Consider the following 12059-nt stretch of genomic DNA (forward strand, 5'->3'; position numbering starts at 1 on the left):
CGAATATTTGGTCAAGTCCGATACGATATCGTGTCCGAGGATCATGTAAATTTATCGTTACAAATCCATGTGGGGTCGACTGAGCATGACTAAAAAAGTTTCGAAAACCATTAAAGTCCATGTCACCGCCGCACCAAGTTTGCCAGATATTTCGTAGCGTGTGTGTATCAACGCCGTTGAATACAGCAAGAATATTACAGTTGTCTCTGATTACTTTTGGAATCTGAGTGTATCGTTGAGTGACATATATCACGTCGGTGTTTTTATGCCTGCCTCTGGAAAATATCCTAGCTGGGTTTTTTTGATTGTCTAACATAACATCATCGTACACGACTAGATTGTTAACGTCGCCATCAATATCATCAATACCCGGTGCATCATTGATATCTGTAATAAACTCAATAACATTTTTTTCAGCGATCGTTGATGCATTCTCGTTAAAATCTTTCAACACCTCGTAGCATCGTTGATCATCCACGCTAGGGGCGATTAAATACAACTTATCCCACTTCATCCATCTGATTATTAAATTAAGTAATAATTGAGTCTTGCCGGATCCAGATGGTCCGATGATAATCATCCGGATCGAGTTTGGTAACGCTGCAACATGCTTAACTGGTTCTCTCGTTTTAGTCGCCGAAAAATCAATTATATTCATATCTCTATACATAAATTATGGATCTATATTGTGTGAAGTGTAGAGTGCGTACTGGCACAAATGATATGACAACCGTTACAACGAGAAATAACAGATCGGCGCTTACTGGTAAGTGTGTACAATGCGGTACAAAGAAATTTAGATTTATTTCTATTAGACCCGGGGATGTTTTAAAAAAAAGCGAGGAGGTGATATTGCAGCCAAGTTATCAAAACTCCCCGGAACACCGTGGGCAAAGTATCCAGGAGAAAAGCACCTCCCAGAATATAGCTACTGTGGCCCCGGAACACGATTAGATATCAGACTCGATGATCAAAATCAGCCCAAACCCGGTGAGTATCCAATAAACGCTATCGATAAGGCGTGTCATGCTCATGATGTTGCTTACTACAAAAGTAGCGATCTGCAACAGCGTCATATCGCGGATGTAAAATTAATTCACGCGTTAAATGCTATTCCTGATAAATCATTCAAAGAAAAATTGGCTTCATGGTTGGTAAAATCGGCTATGAAAGGTAAATTAATGATTGGAAGCGGAGCTTCTCGCGCTGGTAATTGAAAACGCTAGCGTTTATAATAACAACATGGAATCCATCTATTATTCTCCGAGAGGATACTGGAAGGGGAAGGCCGCAATTGGTAAACTCGCAAGCGCTGCAAAGGTAACAAAGGCCGTTGCGGCTAATTGGTTATCCAAACAGGCTATATGGCAAATTTATCTACCACCGCCTAAACAAATCAACTTTTCGCGCTTTGATGTCAGCGTACCTAATGAAGTTCATCAGGCTGATATACTATTTCTGCCGCATGACAACGGTTACAAATACGCGCTAACCGTAGTTGATGTTGCGAGTCGATACAAACAAGCGGAGCCGTTAAAAACAAAGTCAGCAACTGAAGTAGCCGATGCGTTTGAGAGGATTTATCGAAGAGGCCCTCTGCGCTGGCCAAATCTATTACAAGTTGATCCTGGCAATGAATTTCGCGGCGCTGTTTTATCAACGCTGAAACATCATAGCGTCGCGATACGACGAGGTCATACTGCGCTACATCGTGATCAGGCAATTGTTGAACGATTCAATCGGACTCTTGCTGAACGGTTATTTGGGTATCAATACGCGAAGGAATTCATCCAAGAAAAACGATCTCGTGAATGGGTCAAAAGGTTGCCAGGCGTAATTTCAGCGTTAAATAACGAGATTACCCGAGCAATCAACATGAAGCCCAGCGACGCGATTAAAAAAAAGTATATACCCGGAAGATCAAAAATAGATAGCGTTTCCAAGCCGATTCTCGGCGATGTCACTGTTAGATATCTGTATGAACCAGGAGAGCTTGAAGGCGGTAAAAAAAGAGCTACTGATCCTATTTGGAGTGTTACCACGCATAACATATCAACGATAACACGATCAACTGGTAGACCACCGATCTATAGACTGGATTCAACTGCTCCTCAGCGCGGATTTACTCGCGAGCAACTACATGTGATACCTGACGATACTCAATTACCCCCACGTGGCCTTAACTAGCTCCGTTGCGTCTATTGCACTCAAGACAAGTTAACCTCACATTGTTTTTGACATGACCGAGACTGTTATCGATCCTGTCCACGGTAAATTGGCGAGCGTCTTTATCCGAATAACGCCAGCGCATTACACAATTGCAACTCGCGCAGTGATTATTCTGTTGTTGTCGTAACGCAATTATTAATTCGGCATCAATATCAAAACGCCGCTGTTTTTTTTTATCCTGTTGGCGGTAACCCGAGAGTTTTCTATCAATGACGCTAGCATCAATAATGTCATCGTTGTCGCCGGCTTCGTCGGTGGCTTCGTCAATAACAATTCTTCGAAGCTGATTCATTCTCCGTACTCGGGACACTGCAAGATAGACTAAATTCGACCATTCGATGCGATTATCAACTATCCAAACAATTGTATCCGTGACAGTTAGTCCCTGCGAGGAATGTATTGTCGTTGCGTATCCTAGCGTCCACGGGGATTTATCAGCACGTAGCGCGTCCTCGACGACGCTGATATCAACGAGCACGATATCATTCAGCACAAGAATTTGTTTTTTTATCCCTGACGCTGTTGGGCCCGGGATTTCAACTTCAATGTTCTGCCGCCGTGTGTCCGCGGGTCTATAACATAACGGCACTGGACGCGTTGGAAACTTTTCCTTATGCAACGTAAACAACTTCCGCTGAAGTGTGTCTCTGACTATCTTTCTACTCGCTACAATCAAATCGTTTGGTTTCCATGTTTCCCAGAATTCATTTAACGGCGTTTCCGGAATCACCTCGCGGATTATTTCACATTGAACTCTATCCGGCTGTAATCTGATTAATTTTTTAACCTCGCGCAGTTGTTCATCAAGTGCTCGGTAATCAGTATCGGTTTCTTCATAATAGTCCACAAAACCCTTTAACCAATCATGTGGACCCTCGCCGACAAATGGTGGTGGTTGGCCATGGTCGCCACACATGATTACCGCTGTATTCGCGCGCAGCAACCACTCAAGAATCATTTGTAAAGTATCTAACGAAACAGTACATATCTCATCCCAGATGATAACCTCGGGAATAAATTTTTCCCCCATTCGATCAGGAGTCCACTCACCGCCGCTGTATCGAAAAAAGCCGTGATAAGTAACGGCGTCAACATTTCGTTGTTTTATCTCTCGCGCTAGTCTATGGGTCGGTGTAAGCACGATTATACTTGCCCGCGTTCGAAATAATTCAATTGCCCGAGTCGTCTTTCCTGACCCGCCACAGCCGCTTAAATAAACTGTTTTGTATCTACAAATTGGATCAGAACACGGTGGTGCATTAGACCATTCTGATAGATTATCACCGCGTAAGTAATTATTTTCAACGGTGACATCTGCTGACGGGGAATAATCGCGTCGTATTTCATTTTTAATTCTCCATATACCCCAACTCTCGTCCGGAATAGTAAACTCGGCTATGTTTCCCTTGTACTTTACGTCTATGTAAAATGAATCAACGGCTACTCTAACCGCGGTGTCGGGGAATCTATTTATCATCGAGAATAAATTGATAGCGGCGTAACCCAGCATAGACGCCCTCAAATGTGGATACGCGGGGCTGTCTCCATCGCTGTAGGAAACAACTGTACCCAACTTTGTTCCATTGGACAAGAAAGCTGTTTTGCAGTTCACGTATCTATTTTTTGCCACTGCGTCCTTGATTACGAAATCATATTCTGCGTCATCTATTATCAGCCGTGAGCAATATCGTTTGTAGTCGCAGTTTTTTCCACCTTGTGTGAACTTACCGATTATTCTTCTACCGAGATCTTTTGCCTCGCGGTTTCGTTGGTTGAATATCTTTTTGGACCATTCGATGATATATTCCTTGTCGGCATCAATGTGTTTTCTGGATTCGTCAATTATGCTATCTAGACGCTCTGGTTCTGGTAACCAGACTTCAGTCTGCGCCCGGTATGATATAATCGCGTCACTGACAATCAACGATACAAGCATGCTACAATCAATCATATACCGTAGCAGCGCTATTGGCAGCCACTTCTTTTCAGTCATGTGTCTACCAATCCAAATATAGCAACAGCGATGAAGTCCTGCCGCGAATTCAAATGATACTATGCGAGCGAATCCGGTTAAATTAAAATCAGGCAGTGGTCCATTAATAGCAACACGAGTCATTTCATGTCTGAGGTGTCCAAATCGTTTGAAGTACTCAGCGGCGGATCCATACCCGAGAAAACTCGCTGGATAACAGGCAACCATATCAACGGAAATCATAGCGTCGCGGTTGTATTCAGTGTTCCATAGTCCACCGTGATAATATTCCAAACAACTGGATTGTACATCCGGTAGAAATTCCTTGCGCGTTGGTCTCCACGCATTTTTCCTTGTTGCAACATGAGCCGCAACCGATGGAATCGTAAAACAATTTGTTAGCAGTTGTTCATCATGCTCTTCAAATTCCATGGCGGTTTTTTTCATCTTGTTGTGAAACGCTTCAGTGCGATATAATTCACCGTTTGGTCTTACAAACTGATCAAAGGTATCCATGTCGTTTTCAGCGCTGCGAAGTAACCACACTGATACAGGGTCGTTTTTACACAAGCAGGCAATAGCATCAAATAGTTTCCTCTCCGCGAGAAAACCACCCTCTTCCAGGAATTCCCCGGGGGTATACTTTACTGTTCTATCCCGTGGAAATATTGTGACCGCGGGCGTCCACGCGTGTTCGTTATGATCAATAATTTTGATTGGGGCTCCATTTGATTTATACTTTGATTCATATAATACTTCACCGGTTATTGTTGTAACGGTTATTGGAAATCTCAGCGACGTTTCTAATTTCGCTATGTCGCTGATGGTTGCTCCTCGCTCACGCACTGTCTCCTCCCATTGGTTTATTTTGCTACGTCGTAAATCAGTCAATTTATTTCCTCGACACGCATTTGTAAAATGCTCTATTACTCGTTCTGCTACACAATTTATCCCCGTTGACTGTTTCATCGGCGCTAGTTTTCCGATATCAGGTTTCTTATTTAACGGGTATATTCCATAGACAACTGCTGTTTCAGGATACGCTCGTTCATAGTATGGTCTGTCAACTCCGGTTAACAGCCCTGGCTTGGAGTCGCGGCTAACAATGACTGATATCTTGTCGCTGAGAACCGGTTCAAATTTATCACGTATGATCCAATTACCTGATTCCACCCGGACAATGAATTTTACTCTGAAGAAATACTTGCTGGAGCCAAGTTGTGATATTATCGTTGCCGCGCGGTTGTCGTTCATGGTAGCATCAACAACACCATCAATTCGAAATGTTGACCAACTATGAGATGCACCATCACGCTTGAATTCATTGATACAATCGCGTATTTTATTTAACAGGGTTCTATCGTTTATTGACGCTTTTGGTGCGTCCTTGAGGGCTCTATCGAGATTGAACTTAATATTTTTCCAGGGTTTAATTGCTGCTAATCTCTCGAACTCCTCCATATAATTAAAACAAGTATTTAAATAAAAGAATATAGTATAATGAATAAATGCAAATGGTTGATGATTGGGTCGATAACCCCGTGCAATAAATCATGTAGAGGTGAATTCTGCGGGTATCATTTACAAAGCGTTCGTAATGGTTCTCTTGGCCCCCTACCGTGCTTGGTTTGCCACGTTGGTGTAAGAGGAAAATCGCAGTTGTGTATCAATTGTGGCGGAAAGCGATACAGAGAGTTAAAACGCTATTATGACAAGCGAATAAAAAACGCCGTCATTGACCCAACCGCCGACTCAGTCATCAAAACTCCTCAGGACTACATTGCAAGGTTTATAATTAAACCAAATAATGAATTAGACAAGTAGTATTATTATACAAATGGACCAAGAATTTCAGCCGCATCCCGTGCTCGTTAATTACGAGGCATCTCGCGACGGCGTTGTTAGAAACCGCAGACTGAAGAAGCCGGTTGGTACCGTAAATAATCGCGGGTATTTGATGTTTACTGCGGGAGGAAAAAGCTATTATGTTCACAGGATTGTATTTGAAGTATTTAACGGATTAATCGAGAATGGGGTTGTGATTGATCATATTAATAATAATAAGACTGATAATTCTCTTATAAACTTGCAAGCTATCTCGCAAAGTCAGAATACCAAAAAAGGCGGAACCGGTAAATACTCAAAAAAAGCAAAACCCGTAAAGTCATTTGATACAATAACGCACGAAGAAAAAACTTTTCAGTCGATGAATGAAGCCAGTAGATATTTTGATATTTGTGTGCCCGCAGTACAATTTGTTGCAGAAGGAATACAAAATTCAGCGATCTCAAAAAAGACCGGGCGCAGAATTCGATTTTCATATGTAACAGAAATCAGCGAGTGACAAGGTCACCGTGACGAAGTCGCCATGACGCAATACTAAACACACCTCGGGATTGATACGCGGGGTTCATTTTGTAAAATATTTTTTTTTTGATATTAGAAATAAGATGTTTTATAAGAATATGAATATCGAAGACATCAATAATATATTATCCGAGATTTCAAAATTAAAAAATCAAGGAATTGTATTATCTGATAAGCTTGATAACCAAAAAATATTGTCCGATTATGAAATTATTAACGAGCAATCAAAGAAAGGTCGATATACCTTGCCACGCGAGTATTCTTTTATAAAGCGATTACAATATACGATCAATGAAAACTTGTATGGCAATGACGTAAATACATTTATTGGACTATTTACTGCCGTTGAGACAGTACGAAAAAAACTCGGACAGGCTTTTGAACGACGTCGAGAAATCTCTAATAAAATTAAAAACATTAGAAGGATTAAAGACGAAAACTCCCTGGAGCCCCTGGGACATATCCCCGCCACACTCGGCGGGAAATTAGAAACTACGGAGCAATTGCAATAATGGTAGGCGAATCACTTACTACTCGGCTAGCCAGAGAGCGGCTAGTAGCGCTTAAAAAGTTCATACCGTTACGAGACAGGGTCCGAAAACAACTTCAAACGCGGCAACAACTACAAACCGATTTTGCTGTTGGAAGCGAACAGCTCTTTGCTCCGGTAACTAAAGCGACCAAAGATGTTACGGCGGCAACTGTGCCCGTCCCGGTGCGCTTGAAAAGATAGCGGCTCAGACCGAGCAAGCAAACAAGTCTCTGGAAACACTCCCTGCGAAAATAGCGGTTGCTACAACACGGAGGCCACCACCACTCGCTATAACGGACCCACAAGAACCTTATGTTACAATAGCCGATGAAGAAGAACTACGCGCCACCGCAAGAGAACCAGAAGAAGAAATACCGGAAGAAATAGAGAAAGAGGGGAATATACCCCGTAATGTGCTTAAAAAGAGCACAATAGATAAAATTAGAAATCTCGGCTACGAAGAATTAGTTGATTTTACTGTTACAAATTTTGCTAAGGACACACGAGATGAGCATATCAATAGCGGCTACGAGAAAAATATAAGGTCGTTAAAGGACTGGACAAGAATAGTGTATTTGGCAAATAAATATAAAAATGAATTACCACCGCGTGATAATAATTATATAATATTCCACAATAAAGTAAAAAGTGAAAGACCAAAGCACGGAAAAGGATACTCTGTTGGTAAAGACGTTACTTGTCCTGGTAATGTTCTCAGTGATATATCACGGCTAGAAATACTAATCGGAGGAAAACGAGCCGGAAATAACTCTCCGGAAATAATCAATGAGGCCGCTGATATTTGCAGGCGGTTATTTGCCGGTGGTATCATGGACATTAATGCATATCGAACGCTCATAGACGAGTTAGTGGATGATTAAAAAAATTATAAAATTATAAAATTGTCGTTTTGGTTGGTTTTTGGTCGTTTTTTGGTTGGTTTTTGGTCGTTTTTTGGTCGTTTTTTACGGGTGAAAACCCCAAGAAATCATTTAGAGAAAATCGATGTTTTTTACCAAAAACCGGCAAAAACCAACCAAAAACGACAAAAAATCGACAAAAAACGACAAAAATCGACAAAAATTGACAAAAACCGTGGATTTTTACCGCCGATGAAAACCCCAGGAAATCATTTAGAGAAAATCGATGTTTTTGACAAAATTTATGATTCGGTGGTGGGAAGGGGGGGGGTGATCAACCACTAATTGGAAAACACTGGTGTTTTTTATAATAAAGATGATTATACACTACAACCATGATAAACCAGTCAGCGTCTACGTGGTAAACTCACGATTACCCGTATACCGCGCGTGGTACGGAGACGGTCTCGGTAGCACCATTGCGGGGTTATTTACAAGAATGGCTCCAAAAGTGGCGCCGTTAGCCAAACAATTAGGAATGAAGGCTATTGATGTTATTCGTGATAAGGGTATTAGTGCTATTGGAGACGTTGCCGGAAGGGTGGTTTCTGCAGCACGAGATAAACTAATGTCATTGGTGAGAAAAAGAAAACAGAAACCACCGGTGATGCCATCAACGACAGTGATGCCTGCAAATGTCAGTAAAGTAATAAATAACGCCGTGGAAGAAAAACTAGCGTCGTTGGTAAACAATAATCAAGATGACATCGCAAACATAATAGCGGGAAGTGGTTTAAAACGACGACGATGATTTAGATGCATCAGCGTATTATTAAATAAAATGTTTAAACGAACAGCTGACCCGGCGTTTGATATGGACGCACCAGTGCACAAGGATGATTCTGTCCGTAATTATCAATTTTATTCCTATCATGCAGTACAACCCAACATACGATCGCGAATTGAACTTCAAGTCCATGATACCAGTAAATATTTTTTGCCGTGTGAAGCGTTTATTGAAATCGAAGGAGAACTTGTAACAGAGGCCGATACTCCTGCTGTACCAGCACCGTATCCAGATGGTACCAAAGTTGGCTTAGTCAATAACGGCGTAATGGCGCTATTTGAGAGCGCAAAATATCTCATTGACGGGCGAGAAATTGAATCAATAGAACGTGATGTTGATGTTGCTACAACAATAATCGGGCTAGCAAGATATTCCGACGATTATACAAGATCAGCGGGTCCATCTATGATGTTTGCAAAGGATACTAGAAACACTGCTGGAAACTCGCAATTTGTGGTAAGACGACCAAGAAATAATGCTGATAGCGCTAACGCTGATGTTGAGAATATGATTATAAACAGCGATCCTAATTTTAACATCGGAGCTGCAACACGCATATCAATGTTAACAGGGCCGCGTAGATCTTTCTCATGCGCGATTCCACTGCATCATATATTTGGATTTTGTAGGAACGTGCGAAAAGTTATCTACGGAGCAAAGCATACCGTGGTGCTTGTGCGAAAAGGTGATGATAGAAATGCAATTTGGAGAATTCCAGCGGATCTTGCGAATCCAAATAATCACTCTGGTAAAGTCGTTTTAACTAAAATATTATTGTGGATGCCAGTAATGACTCCATCCATTACCACAGAGGCACGATTGCTATCCTTTATGGAGCAGGGAGGAAAATCATTACTAAGTTGGCTAACAACAACAACAGATACTAAGCAATCAAATATCAATGGTATATTTACATGGAACCTGGCATCACAACAAGGCATTTCGGCTCCGCGTCATATATTTGTTGCGTTGCAGGATATGACGAGAGTTGATAATCAACTATCCAGCCATATGATATTTGATCGATTAGGCGTTACTGACGTCTCGCTGAGAATAAACGGCCAGCAGGAACCATCTGAGGATATACAACTTAATTACGGTCAAAACCATATTGCACGCGTGTACCATCGGTTGCTGTCGTATATGAGTCGTGATCAAAACGTCGACACTGGTTTGCAAATATCACAACATGATTTCAAAGAACTATATCCGATTTATTACTTTTCGCTGGAACATCTTGATTTAACAAGACAATCCGTCGTTGATATATACTTCCGAGCTAATGTAACTCGCGGCGTTATTGCCGATTATAGAGCGGTTGCTGTCATTCTCAGCGATAAATCAATGCTGTTGGAAGGCGTTGGTGGACGAATGAGAATCGTTGATGCACCAGTGGAAAACATGTAATTGAAAACATAAACGCGTTTACAATAAAAATGTCGTATAATGTTGTCGGTGTAGAGTTGACGGATGGTCAAGTCAAGAAATTACAATCAAAGTCGGCTAAACAATGTGGAACCACAATAACGTTAAAGCCGTCACAGATGGCAGGTGGTAATCATAAGATATCGTTGACGGCGCGTCAAATAAAACATTTCAATGATGCGATGAAGAATAAAAAGGGTGTTCAAATAGATTTTTCGGCCGCAGCGATTAAAAACATGGAAAAGACCGGTGGGATATTTCCGCTGTTAGCTGCGATTCCAGCGTTGATTGCCGCAGCGGCCCCAGCAGTGGCGAAGGCGGCGGCGTTAGGAGCCGTTGGTACCGCAGCGGGAATGGCATTGAAGAAGGCAACCGGGAAAGGCTATAAAAAAAAACGACCAGTAGCCGGAAAGGGTCTAAGACTACCGGGAACCCCGTATTCATGGTACTCGGGGAAGGGTCTGAGACTACCGGGAACCGTTTATTAACTCCTATGTCTAATTTTGATTTAATAGATGCCGCAAACGCGTTAGCGATAAAAAACTTGGAGGTGTTTTTATGAGGGATCAATTACCGACAAAATCAAGGAATATTGAAACCGGTATAATTAACCTCGATAAATCCTCCGGAGCGGGGACTCATTGGGTTGCATACGCAATTGATCCACGTGCGATCGTCTATTTTGATTCATACGGGTTAGCCCCGCCAAACGAGTTCATGCGGTATATCCGGGCGTGTTCAGCCCCGGTTTTTTATTCCACGCTGCCAACACAACAATTAAGTGACCCACCGATATGCGGCCGTGAGGTATTGAACGTACTCGCGGCGATTTCATCATCGCGGAAACAACCTCATGTGGTTGTAAACGAATACACTAGTGGGGTCGTAGAGGCCCGGCGGGGTAATTAAAAACACTGTTTTTTTTTTACAATAATAATGATTGATATCTGGGGACGACCGGTTTCGGCGCTGAAAAAACCCACGGAAACGCTCGCCACCGATGACATAAAAAAACTAATTGAGGATGAAATCGCTGATACGTTAAATTTAACCAGTGTTGACCCGGGCGAAATAGTTGTATTTCAAGACCGCCAGGGTAAACTGAAATCCAGTAATGTGTCGCTGAATGACGTTTTAATACGACAGCGTGATGCCGCCGAGAACACCATCGCGTTGTATACCGATGACGGACGACTTAAATCAGGTGAATCCATCTTGACGATAAATGGAAAAATAAGTACACTTGGCGACAATTATATATCCGTGTCGGATTCGTTAAAAAATTTGTATGATAAATTTAACGCGCAAGCAAATCAGTTCGAGGGGATACAAAAGTCTGTCACCGATATACAACTCACTACTGCTAGTTTTTTTGGAACCCCGACGGTAACCGAATCGAATCTTGTGGGGATAAAAAGTACTATTTCGGAGTTTACAACGCTGTCGGGCCAATTTTACACGTTACGAAAAAATTTTAACAGGGCTAATAACGCCATTGATAAATTCTTTGGTAAAAAAAATACCAGACCGGATGAAATTACAATAACTATAAATGATATCACTGCGTATGGACAGGAAATAGAAACAATCAAAACTGATGTTGCAGCGAACAACGCGGGGTTACACATATATGGACAGGAAATATTAACAATCAAAACTAATGTTGCAACGAACAAAAGGAGTGTAGACGCGCATGGACAGGAAATAGAAACAATCAAAACTGATATTACAGAGATTAAAGACAGACTACCTAGAATGACAGAGCAACTCGAAAAAATGAAAACACCTCATGGGAGCATCGGCAATAGCGTATACACGGTTCAACAC

The sequence above is a fragment of the Sinohyriopsis cumingii genome, chromosome 8 (genome assembly GCF_028554795.1).
Source record: "Sinohyriopsis cumingii isolate HCF-2022 chromosome 8, ASM2855479v2, whole genome shotgun sequence".
NCBI classification, from domain to species: Eukaryota; Metazoa; Mollusca; class Bivalvia; order Unionida; family Unionidae; genus Sinohyriopsis; species Sinohyriopsis cumingii.